This window comes from Gnatocerus cornutus, unplaced genomic scaffold (assembly GCF_029298725.1).
Source record: "Gnatocerus cornutus isolate USDA-ARS CGAHR unplaced genomic scaffold, icGnaCorn1.1 ctg00000269.1, whole genome shotgun sequence".
Taxonomy (NCBI): Eukaryota; Metazoa; Arthropoda; class Insecta; order Coleoptera; family Tenebrionidae; genus Gnatocerus; species Gnatocerus cornutus.
The window spans coordinates 10,623-22,500 of NW_028275588.1; the positions used below are offsets into that span (position 1 = coordinate 10,623).

The window sequence follows — 11,878 nt, forward strand, 5'->3', positions numbered from 1 at the left end:
TTTTGAGTCAAAATAGGCGCCAAAATTCAAAAACAATATGTAAAATAAAGGAAAAACAGTAATTTTTGACATTTATGAAGTTCCAGACCTGACACATAGATGGCGCCATTTTAGGGTCAGTTAGGTCAAATTATGCTTAAAATTCAAGAAAAATACGTAAATTAACCCAGAATCTTGTAATTTTTGACATTTCTGAAGTTCCAGACCTGTCATATAGATGGCGCCATTTTTGAGTCAAAATAGGCGCCAAAATTCAAAAACAATATGTAAAATAAAGGAAAAAACAGTAATTTTTGACATTTCTGAAGTTCCAGACCTGACACATAGATGGCGCCATTTTAGGGTCAGGTCAGGTCAAATTATGCTTAAAATTCAAGAAAAATACGTAAATTAACCCAGAATCTTCCCAGAATCTTGTAATTTTTGACATTTCTGAAGTTCCAGACCTGTCATTTAGATGGCGCCATTTTTGAGTCAAAATAGGCGCCGAAATTCAAAAACAATATGTAAAATAAAGGAAAAAACAGTAATTTTTGACATTTCTGAAGTTCCAGACCTGACACATAGATGACGCCATTTTAGGGTCAGGTCAGGTCAAATTATGCTTAAAATTCAAGAAAAATACGTAAATTAACCCAGAATCTTCCCAGAATCTTGTAATTTTTGACATTTCTGAAGTTCCAGACCTGTCATTTAGATGGCGCCATTTTTGAGTCAAAATAGGCGCCGAAATTCAAAAACAATATGTAAAATAAAGGAAAAAACAGTAATTTTTGACATTTCTGAAGTTCCAGACCTGACACATAGATGACGCCATTTTAGGGTCAGGTCAGGTCAAATTATGCTTAAAATTCAAGAAAAATACGTAAATGAACCCAGAATCTTGTAATTTTTGACATTTATGAAGTTCCAGACCTGACACATAGATGGCGCCACTTTTGGGTCAAAATGGGCGCCAAATTTCAAAAAAAATATGTAAATAAAGTAAAAACCAGTAATTTTTGACATTTGTGAAGTTCCAGACCTGTCATATAGATGGCGCCACTAAATTATGTTTTCGACTAACAGGTGGCGATACCAACATTAATAGTTACAGAAAGCTGTAATTTTTTTGACTTTCAAGTTTAGGTAACTGTTCTACAGATGGCGCCAGCATTGCTACAAATACAGGAACCTGTAGTTGTTTTTTGACATTTGACATCTTGACCTAATCTATAGGTCTAAAGATCAGCAATAGAATGGACTTCAAAGTTGATAATAAAGCTTTATTTTTATTATATATCGTAAATGGATTGTGTTTAAGCATAACGTTTGAATGGTTATGCAACCGCTTAAACTAATTGTTGCCGAACTTTCGTCTTTCCTTTGCATTCTTGAATAACGGAAATATAGATGGATTATTTTTGTGCATGAATTTTAAATTGTTATGCAACCATGAAAACACTAATTATTTTCTTTTTTCGGAGTTTTTTCAGATTATTGAAAGTCTGACACAAAACCTGTCCGTAACTGCGGCGTTCTCGCCAAACGCTACAGCTTGAAAAATCTAAAATTCGCATAGTCTAAATGTCCGAGAAAAATCGAAATTAAATGAAAACGAACAAAAGTTCGGACCGAACTAACATTAATCGAAAGTGGATGTCATAATTTTAAGTCCCTAACTAAACGGGATCTAAAACCCTTTCGAAACTGTGGCGTTCGAATTTTGATGAAAATTATTCCAAGTCCAAAGTCGGAACTGAAGCGTTCACATTGAACGCTACAGTTTCGAGAATCTATTCGGAACTGAAGCGTTCACATTGAACGCTACAGTTTCGAGAATCTATTCGGAACTGAAGCGTTCACATTGAACGCTACAGTTTCGAGAATCTATTCGGAACTGAGGCGTTCACTTTGAACGTTACAGTTTCGAGAATTTATTCGGAACTGAAGCGTTCACATTGAACGTTACAGTTTCGAAAGGACAAAATTAACAAAGACCAAAAGTCCGAGAAAAATTGAAATTAAATGAAAATGAACAAAAGTTCGGACCGAACTAACATTAATCGAAAGTGGATGTCATAATTTTAAGTCCCTAACTGAACGGGATCTAAAACCCTTTCGAAACTGTGGCGTTCGAATTTTGATGAAAATTATTCTAAGTCCAAAGTCGGAACTGAAGCGTTCACATTGAACGCTACAGTTTCGAAAATCTATTCGGAACTGAAGCGTTCACACTGGCGATTGCTTATGCAACCATGAAAGCACAAATATGAAACGCTACAGTTTCGAAAACTCATTCGGAACTGAAGCGTTCACACTGGCGATTGTTTATGCAACCATGAAAGCACAAAAATGAAACGCCACAGTTGCGAAAACTCATTCGGAACTGATGCGTTTACACCGAACGCTACAGTTTTGAAACCTCGTTCGGAACTGATGCGTTCAAAAATGTCGAAATTTTTACAAGTCCAGTTTCGGAACTGTAGCGACTGCATGGACTTAGCGCGAAAAGGACACATTCAGTGGGAACTGTAGCGGTAGGGACCCGTAAAAAAAGTAAAAAAAATAATAAAATATTTTATTTTTTGCTTTTTACCTTCCGTATACACAATTTTTTTTTTTTTTTTTTTTTTTTTTTTTTTAAGTCCAAATTGGGAACTGTAGCGGTCAACAGAAAAAAAAACTTTTTCCATCAACCACATACAATTCCCATTTTTAATATAATATTATTATTTATATTAATATTATAATTATTCATAATATATTACTGAACATTTGCTTCTCCTCAGTTTCGTTCTTTGGTTTCCAATATCATTCACTCGATCATATTTAATTCAAGCTTGTTATCGGAGGAGAAACAAGTCTTTCACAATTTTCACCAGTTCTGCTTACCATGTGACGGATCTTTTGTTTTTCAACGGGCGGAACAATAATCGAGATTTTTACTGCTTGGTGTTTCGGGCTTTGTGTTTTATTTTATAGATCCGTCACATTATTCAAGTAAATTATTCAATTCAATTTGTCGTCTGCATTAGAGTCAAGATTATTAATTTCATCTCATTTGCAGACGACTTTGGATAAGAGCACTGGGTGGTCACGTTTTTTAACTAGCGGTGAATTAGCTAATTCGTTCGCAAAATGCACGTTACAGGCGGACTAATTCACATTTCGCTATTCATCGAGAAATTTTTATTCACAGCGGTATATTGTCTTTCTAGAGACTTACCACTTTTTATTTCATCGATGTATTTTTATTTTTAATTTAGCATAATATCATTAAACGGGGTCGCGATGTACGAGAGGTAACAGATCGTACGGACGCGCACATTTGATTTCATGTCAATCCATTCATCGTGCGTACTTGTCCGTCATCGCTGCCACTTACCATCACTACTCCCTATATATGCCACCGCGGCAGCGATCAGCTCTGAATCGCTCGATGCGTGAAACGATCGAAATCCCATAGTGCGCCGGCCGCTCGCTATGGGCGAGGGGTAGAGTAAAACGGTCTGATCGCTCGGTGCAAAAGTCCGTTTGGGTACTTAGAGACGGAATTTTAAAATTCTGATTTCGCAGATCAATTTCAAGGATTATTAGGACTCGAATGCTGTCGACCATGTTTTGTAAAAAAAGTTTTTTACGTTTTTACGGCAATTTGACTGAACGCTACAGTTTCGAAAAAAAGTCGGAACTGTGGCGTTCGATCGAAATTTTTCCAAGTCCGAAGTCGAAACTGTAGCGGTCGACCAAAATTTTTCTAAGTCCGATTCGAAACTGAGGCGTTCGACCGAAATTTTTCCAAGTCCAATTCGAAACTGTAGCGTTCGAACAAAATTTTTCTAAGTCCGAAGTCGAAACTGTAGCGTTCGGCGCTCATTCGTCTAAGTCCGAACTCGGAAGTGTAGCGGTTGACAAATTTACATTGACCAAAAGTCCGAGAAAAATCGAAATTAAATCCAAACGAACAAATGTTTGGGTCGAACTAGCATCGATAGAAGGTAGATTTTATAATTTCAAGCTCCTAATTAAACGGGATCTAAAACCCTCTGGAAACTGAGGCGTTCGAAATTTTGATGAAAATTTTTCTAAGTCCGAAATAGGAACTGTGGCGGTCGAGCGAAATTTTTCTAAGTCCGTAGTCGAAACTGAGGTGTTCGAATTTTTGATAAAAATTTTTCTAAGTCTCATGTTGGAACTGTGGCGGTCGAGCGAAATTTTTCCAAGTCCGAAGTCGAAACTGTAGCGTTCGAACGAAATTTTTCTAAGTCCGAAGTCGAAACTGTAGCGTTCGGCGCTCATTCGTCTAAGTCCGAAGTCGGAAGTGTAGCGGTTGACAAATTTACATTGACCAAAAGTACGAGAAAAATCGAAATTAAATGCAAACGAACAAATGTTTGGGTCGAACTAACATCGATAGAAGGTAGATTTTATAATTTCAAGCTTCTAATTAAACGGGATCTAAAACCCTCTGGAAACTGAGGCGTTCGAAATTTTGATGAAAATTTTTCTAAGTCCGAAATAGGAACTGTGGCGGTCGAGCGAAATTTTTCTAAGTCCGTAGTCGAAACTGAGGTGTTCGAATTTTTGATAAAAATTTTTCTAAGTCTCATGTTGGAACTGTGGCGGTCGAGCGAAATTTTTCCAAGTCCGAAGTCGAAACTGTAGCGTTCGAACGAAATTTTTCTAAGTCCGAAGTCGAAACTGTAGCGGTCGACCAAAATTTTTCTAAGTCCGATTCGAAACTGAGGCGTTCGACCGAAATTTTTCTAAGTCCAATTCGAAACTGTGGCGGTCGAGCGAAATTTTTCTAAGTCCGAAGTCGAAACTGTAGCGTTCGGCGCTCATTCGTCTAAGTCCGAAGTCGGAAGTGTAGCGGTTGATAAATTTACATTGACCAAAAGTCCCAGAAAAATCGAAATTAAATGCAAACGAACAAAAGTTACGGTCGAACTAACACCAAACAAGGGTGGCTGTGATAATTTCAAACCCCTAACTAAACGGGATCTAAAACCCTCTGGAAACTGAGGCGTTCGAAATTTTGATGAAAATTATTCTAAGTCCGAAGTCGGAACTGAGGTGTTCGGTCGAAATGCCGTAAAAACGTAAAAAATATTTTTTTCAAAACACCGTTAACGGCATTCGAGTCCTAATGACCCTTGAAATTGATCTGCGAAATCAGAATTTTAAAATTCCGTCTCTAAGTACCCAAACGGACTTTTGCACCGAGCGATCAGACCGATTTACCCGACCCCTCGCCCATAGCGAGCGGCCGGCGCGCTATGGGATTTCGACCGTTTCGCGCATCGAGTGATTCAGAGCTGAACGCTGCCGCGCTGGCATATATAGGGATAGTAGTGGTGGTATGTAGCAGCGGACAAAAGCGTACGATCGAAATGTGATTTTATGTGCGTCCGATTATCTTGTTACCTCTCGTACACCGCGACTTACCCGTAGTTGGGACGATGGCCGGAATGTGTACCCTGTGGACCCACCATCGTTTGAGGGATGACAAATCTTGCCATTGACCATGCACAGCGAGATTGCGGATGCGGCGAGCGTTTCTATGTTAGCGGTCCAAATGCAATCAAAGATTTTATGTGTTCGTGTCAGAACGACCAAAAATTAACAAATGCGTCAACTCACTAAAGTCCGAGCGAGAATTTTGAAATAAATAAAATTTCATAAACTCGTAACGTGTGAATATTTCTAAAGAGAAATCTCACAATAAACCGTCGCTTTCAATCTAGCGAAGAGTATGGAGAATGTTTGAACTTTTGCTTGTCGACGACGATATTTTTTCTTTACGATAAAATTTCAAGTCGATGTGCCCAAAAATCTCTAAATTTTGAACTGGGAAATTATTTCTTCGTCCGATGAATCGCATTGATCTCTGTTTTTGACGAAAAAAAGACGGATAAAATGCAGCATTCAATCAAGGATATAAAATAAAAGAAAAATTTTCCGTAAAAACTATATTACAATGGAGGATTATGTTTCTACTTTTCGTCCGATGAGTCGCAACAAAAATAAGTAATCCATCCGTCGTTGTTCGTTTAGTCGATCTGAATGCACTGTAAAAATTTATTAAAGTAAAATGTTACGTTTGCATTTCATGAATTTTGACAAACGTGTACCGAAATGTGTACAAATTATTTATTTCGACGACGACGACAACTTAGAACGGATGAATAAAATTAATTGTTGCAAGATTCAAACAAGGATGAAAAAGTCATAGAAAATTATTCCGTAACCATGATATTGGATTATTTTTTCTTCACTCTCTCCTCCGATGAGTCGCAACAAATAAAAATCCATAAATCAATTCATCCGTCGTTGTTCGTTTAGTCGATCTGAATGCACTGTAAAAATTTATTAAAGTAAAAATGTTACGTTGCATTTCATGAATTTTGACAAACGTGTACCCCGAAGTGTGTACAAATTATTTATTTCGACGACGACGACAACTTAGAACGGATGAATAAGAATAAAATTGTTGCAGGAGATTCAATCAAGGATGATGTGAAAAAAATGTCGAAAAATTTTCCATCCAGAAAGATCGCGTGGCGTTACGTCTCTTCTTACGAGGTTTTCGTTTCGCAGACACGCACACTTTCTTCAAAACAATAATAGGAAAGTGTTCAGTTTTTTATAAGAGCAGCAGGTGTCTTTCCGAAATTCTACGATTATTGTAGCTTATATGACTAGAAGGAAAGAAAGACTAAAACTCTCTTATTTTAAAACAAGAACGCAGTTCCCTGGTTGATCCTGCCAGTAGTCATATGCTTGTCTCAAAGATTAAGCCATGCATGTCTCAGTACAAGCCAAATTAAGGTGAAACCGCGAAAGGCTCATTAAATCAGTTATGGTTCCTTAGATCGTACCCACATTTACTTGGATAACTGTGGTAATTCTAGAGCTAATACATGCAAACAGAGCTCCAACCGGAAACGGAAGGAGCGCTTTTATTAGATCAAAACCAATCGGTGGCGGTCTCCGTCATCGTACAACTTGGTGACTCTGAATAACTTTACGCTGATCGCACGGTCTCGCACCGGCGACGCATCTTTCAAATGTCTGCCTTATCAACTGTCGATGGTAGGTTCTGCGCCTACCATGGTTGTAACGGGTAACGGGGAATCAGGGTTCGATTCCGGAGAGGGAGCCTGAGAAACGGCTACCACATCCAAGGAAGGCAGCAGGCGCGCAAATTACCCACTCCCGGCACGGGGAGGTAGTGACGAAAAATAACGATACGGGACTCATCCGAGGCCCCGTAATCGGAATGAGTACACTCTAAACCCTTTAACGAGGATCAATTGGAGGGCAAGTCTGGTGCCAGCAGCCGCGGTAATTCCAGCTCCAATAGCGTATATTAAAGTTGTTGCGGTTAAAAAGCTCGTAGTCGAATCTGTGTCCCGCGCCGCCGGTTCATCGTTCGCGGTGTCAACTGGCGTGCCGCGGGACGTCCTGCCGGTGGGCTTAGCTCGAGAGGGCGGCCCAACTCAATCCCGCCGCGGTGCTCTTCATTGAGTGTCGAGGTGGGCCGGCACGTTTACTTTGAACAAATTAGAGTGCTTAAAGCAGGCTAAAACTTCGCCTGAATACTGTGTGCATGGAATAATGGAATAGGACCTCGGTTCTATTTTGTTGGTTTTCGGAACCCCGAGGTAATGATTAATAGGAACGGATGGGGGCATTCGTATTGCGACGTTAGAGGTGAAATTCTTGGATCGTCGCAAGACGGACAGAAGCGAAAGCATTTGCCAAAAACGCTTTCATTGATCAAGAACGAAAGTTAGAGGTTCGAAGGCGATCAGATACCGCCCTAGTTCTAACCATAAACGATGCCAGCTAGCGATCCGCCGACGTTCTTCCGATGACTCGGCGGGCCGCTTCCGGGAAACCAAAGCTTTTGGGTTCCGGGGGAAGTATGGTTGCAAAGCTGAAACTTAAAGGAATTGACGGAAGGGCACCACCAGGAGTGGAGCCTGCGGCTTAATTTGACTCAACACGGGAAACCTCACCAGGCCCGGACACCGGAAGGATTGACAGATTGAGAGCTCTTTCTTGATTCGGTGGGTGGTGGTGCATGGCCGTTCTTAGTTGGTGGAGCGATTTGTCTGGTTAATTCCGATAACGAACGAGACTCTAGCCTGCTAAATAGGCGTATTTCGACATCCCAAAGGCCCGTCGATCCTGGGTTCGCCCGGTGGTCGTGCGCGGTTTTTACTGTCGGCGTACAAACAATTCTTCTTAGAGGGACAGGCGGCTTCTAGCCGCACGAGATTGAGCAATAACAGGTCTGTGATGCCCTTAGATGTTCTGGGCCGCACGCGCGCTACACTGAAGGAATCAGCGTGTCCTCCCTGACCGAGCGGTCCGGGTAACCCGCTGAACCTCCTTCGTGCTAGGGATTGGGGCTTGCAATTGTTCCCCATGAACGAGGAATTCCCAGTAAGCGTGAGTCATAAGCTCGCGTTGATTACGTCCCTGCCCTTTGTACACACCGCCCGTCGCTACTACCGATTGAATGATTTAGTGAGGTCTTCGGACCGGTACGCGATGGCGTTTCGACGTCGTCGATGTCGCTGGGAAGATGACCAAACTTGATCATTTAGAGGAAGTAAAAGTCGTAACAAGGTTTCCGTAGGTGAACCTGCGGAAGGATCATTAACGTGTCCTCGTACACACGAATTTTGACATATGTATAATTTATTATTATGCATTTTTATTTGATCGTGTCGATGTACACTTTATGTTTTTACAACACCGTCGTCGATGACATGGAGTCGACGGCACGATCTTTTGTCGTGCCGTTGCTTGTTTCTTTTTGAAACACCGTGTGTACGACGTTTTGAACTACGAATCGTACATATTCGGAAAAACAATAGCGTTACGCTGGCCCGCAGCGCCGGTCCTTGCGATCGAGTTTTTCACCTTTTTTGAACGAGAAAAACCGAATTCGCTCGGGCATACGGCTGTTTCTTCGGGTACCTAGATTTTTTGATTTTTTTTGTACTATCTCTCGATCTTTTCCAATGATGGAAAAAAGGAGGGACGCTTTCGGTTTTTCGACCGGATCGCGGAAAGTTGTGAACTCCACCGCGAAAGTCGAAAGACGTTAGAAGTCCTCTTTTTTCGGACACACGGAGAGGATGTAGCAGAGTAGTCGAGAAAGAAGAAAATCGCAGGTGTCGAATTAGGTTACGACTCCGTGGGTTTTAAATGATTTACGCCCGGCTACGGGACCGGCGAGAAACGCTCCCGATTTTACGATTCGCGTGAATGATGTTCGTCGTTAGACGCTTCAAAGAGTTTTTTGAAAGCGCCGTTAAACGAGCGATCACACACACATCACACCTTGCTTTTTTAATGTTTTTGGTAGATGTGGTAAAGTGATTTCGTTAGAAACGGTAAAATTCTCTTTACGGAGCGTACGACTGCACCATTTCAAAATTATATACACCGTCAATCGTCATTAAGTCACGATATAGAACGGTAAACTTGAGGATTTTATGTTAGACGCTCAGTCTGGCACGTCTATAGATTTTTTCGTCAAAATTCACGATCTGTCTTCGGTTTGGCGACGAAAAAATATAGAAAGAAAATTGAAACACGAACACAAAGACCGCCCGCGAAAATCTCTTTTCGCTTACGGCGGATACTAATTCGCTTTTTCATAACGAGTACGATGATGTAATGATGTGTTGATTCCGATCGATCAAAAACCGTCTCTTCGTCACACTTTTTAAAGTGCTTGACACACGCACACTAAATGAAAGACACAATAAAGGAAAACTACCGAAAATGTAGTTTATGAGAGAAAGCAGCATTATTTATTAAAATTATTGCTGAGAAAAAGGAAATTGGCAAATTCCTAATTAAAATCGTATCGAACATGTCCCATCTTCACACATACATGCTCGTACTTTGCGTGTAAAAGCGGAGACCGCGTGAAAAAGAAAAGTGCTTCTTTTTCGGTGCGCGGATACAAATTTGTGTTTGGGTTAATATTTTTTTTAATTTTTTCGTACGCGTAAAACTGAGACCGACGATCGCGTTCCCTTTCAGACGAGAAAGTACGGACGAAAGACAATTAAGAGCGAGAATCATAAATATCCATACCACAACACCGAAATTTTAGACGTGGCACGTTTCGGAACCACGAAGATCATTTTCGTTTCGGATGTACGCACGTACGCAAAAATTTTTGCAAGACGTGTATAGACAGCTGGACGATCGGCATGATCGGGGTTCTTGTGGAACGAGCGTTTAAATTTTAAAAAGATTACCCTGAACGGTGGATCACTTGGCTCGTGGGTCGATGAAGAACGCAGCTAATTGCGCGTCAACTTGTGAACTGCAGGACACATGAACATCGACATTTCGAACGCACATTGCGGTCCTCGGATATAATGTTCCCGGACCACTCCTGGCTGAGGGTCGTGTCAATTTCAAAGACTGCTCGGTTTTCGTTTTCGGACGAAAACGTCGGAGCGTGTTGGATGTGTTGCGACGCGTCGAATAGGTACTCATTAATGTACGTGATCGTCACTTACGTCACGATATAACGACGCACGCCTCGAACGTGTGCCGAGACGTTTACTCGAGCGTGTTTTTTCGTCAAAAAGGACGGGACGGGTATGCTTTGTATTTTTTTTTTACAAAGTCCGTCGGACGTCCACCTTGCGAATCATAAATACGAAAGTGTTTACGTCGGCACATGTTCTTGCGTGGTGTGTCGTAGAATCGTGTGTTTGTGTGCGTTTCTCGTGCAGCGAGTAAATTTGCGCGACATCTTAAGACGCGAAAGCGACCAACTACTACTTGTTGTAGTTGTTGGCTGGTCTTTCGGCGTAGCACGTCCTATTTCTTCAACATGTCGTCATTTAAAAAAAAAAATGGCGTTTTAAGGTTGAGAACGTTATAGACGGTCGTCGTGTCCGAGACGTGTAATGCAAATCGCGACAGACGTCAGATCGTAAGCGTTTCTGTAAACTTAGCCATTTTTTAAAAAGAAAAATGACGAACACGTATAGCAAGGAATGGGAGACGTGTCGTGATCGTCGAAATGACCGAATGAAAAATTTTTATTTTTCATATGCGACCTCAGAGCAGGTGAGACTACCCGCTGAATTTAAGCATATTACTAAGCGGAGGAAAAGAAACTAACTAGGATTCCCTCAGTAGCGGCGAGCGAACAGGGAGAAGCCCAGCACCGAATCCCGCGGCCGAAACCGGACGCCGGGAAATGTGGTGTTAGGGAGGATCCGTCATCCCGAGATCGTGCGGCGCGTCCAAGTCCATCTTGAACGGGGCCACAGCCCATAGAGGGTGCCAGGCCCGTAGCGACCGCTGCCGATAACGGGAGGATCTCTCCTCAGAGTCGGGTTGCTTGAGAGTGCAGCCCTAAGTGGGTGGTAAACTCCATCTAAGGCTAAATATGACCACGAGACCGATAGCGAACAAGTACCGTGAGGGAAAGTTGAAAAGAACTTTGAAGAGAGAGTTCAATAGTACGTGAAACCGTTCAGGGGTAAACCTGAGAAACCCGAAAGGTCGAAAGGGGAGATTCAGCGTGACTCGATGGCGGCGCTGGACGATCGTGTGACAGATGGCGTACGCGTCGTTTGCACCTTTCGTTTTGTCGATCTGCCGTCGAACGCGTGCACTTCTCCCCCTGTAGGACGTCGCGATCCGTTGAGTGCCGGTCTAAGGCCCGCGGTGGAGCTCGTTCGGACGGTTCGCCGTTCGCCGAATGAACCCGTGGTGTTTCCCGATCGGCTCGCTCGACGGTATACAGATGGCGCGGGGCCGCTACACAGTTAGCGTCCGACCTTCGGCAAGCGCGCCCGTCGTGATGGTGATCGGACCTGGTGCCGGTCCCGTCCCCGGG

General features: G+C 42.1%; 3 non-coding genes across 3 annotated transcripts in view; all 3 read left to right on the forward strand.

Annotated features, from left to right (window-relative positions):
* The first annotated feature begins 6,734 nt into the window (after positions 1-6,734).
* On the forward strand, positions 6,735-8,655 carry LOC148165611 (small subunit ribosomal RNA). Its single transcript, XR_015771322.1, has one exon. It is a non-coding gene; the product is annotated as a small subunit ribosomal RNA (ribosomal RNA).
* Positions 8,656-10,271: 1,616 nt separating this feature from the next.
* On the forward strand, positions 10,272-10,428 carry LOC148165612 (5.8S ribosomal RNA). Its single transcript, XR_015771321.1, has one exon. It is a non-coding gene; the product is annotated as a 5.8S ribosomal RNA (ribosomal RNA).
* Positions 10,429-11,086: 658 nt separating this feature from the next.
* Positions 11,087-11,878, forward strand: part of LOC148165613 (large subunit ribosomal RNA) — a 4,039-nt gene continuing 3,247 nt past the window's right edge. The window contains exon 1 of the ribosomal RNA XR_015771323.1: positions 11,087-11,878. This exon is cut by the window's right edge and continues 3,247 nt beyond it. This is a non-coding gene — a ribosomal RNA (large subunit ribosomal RNA).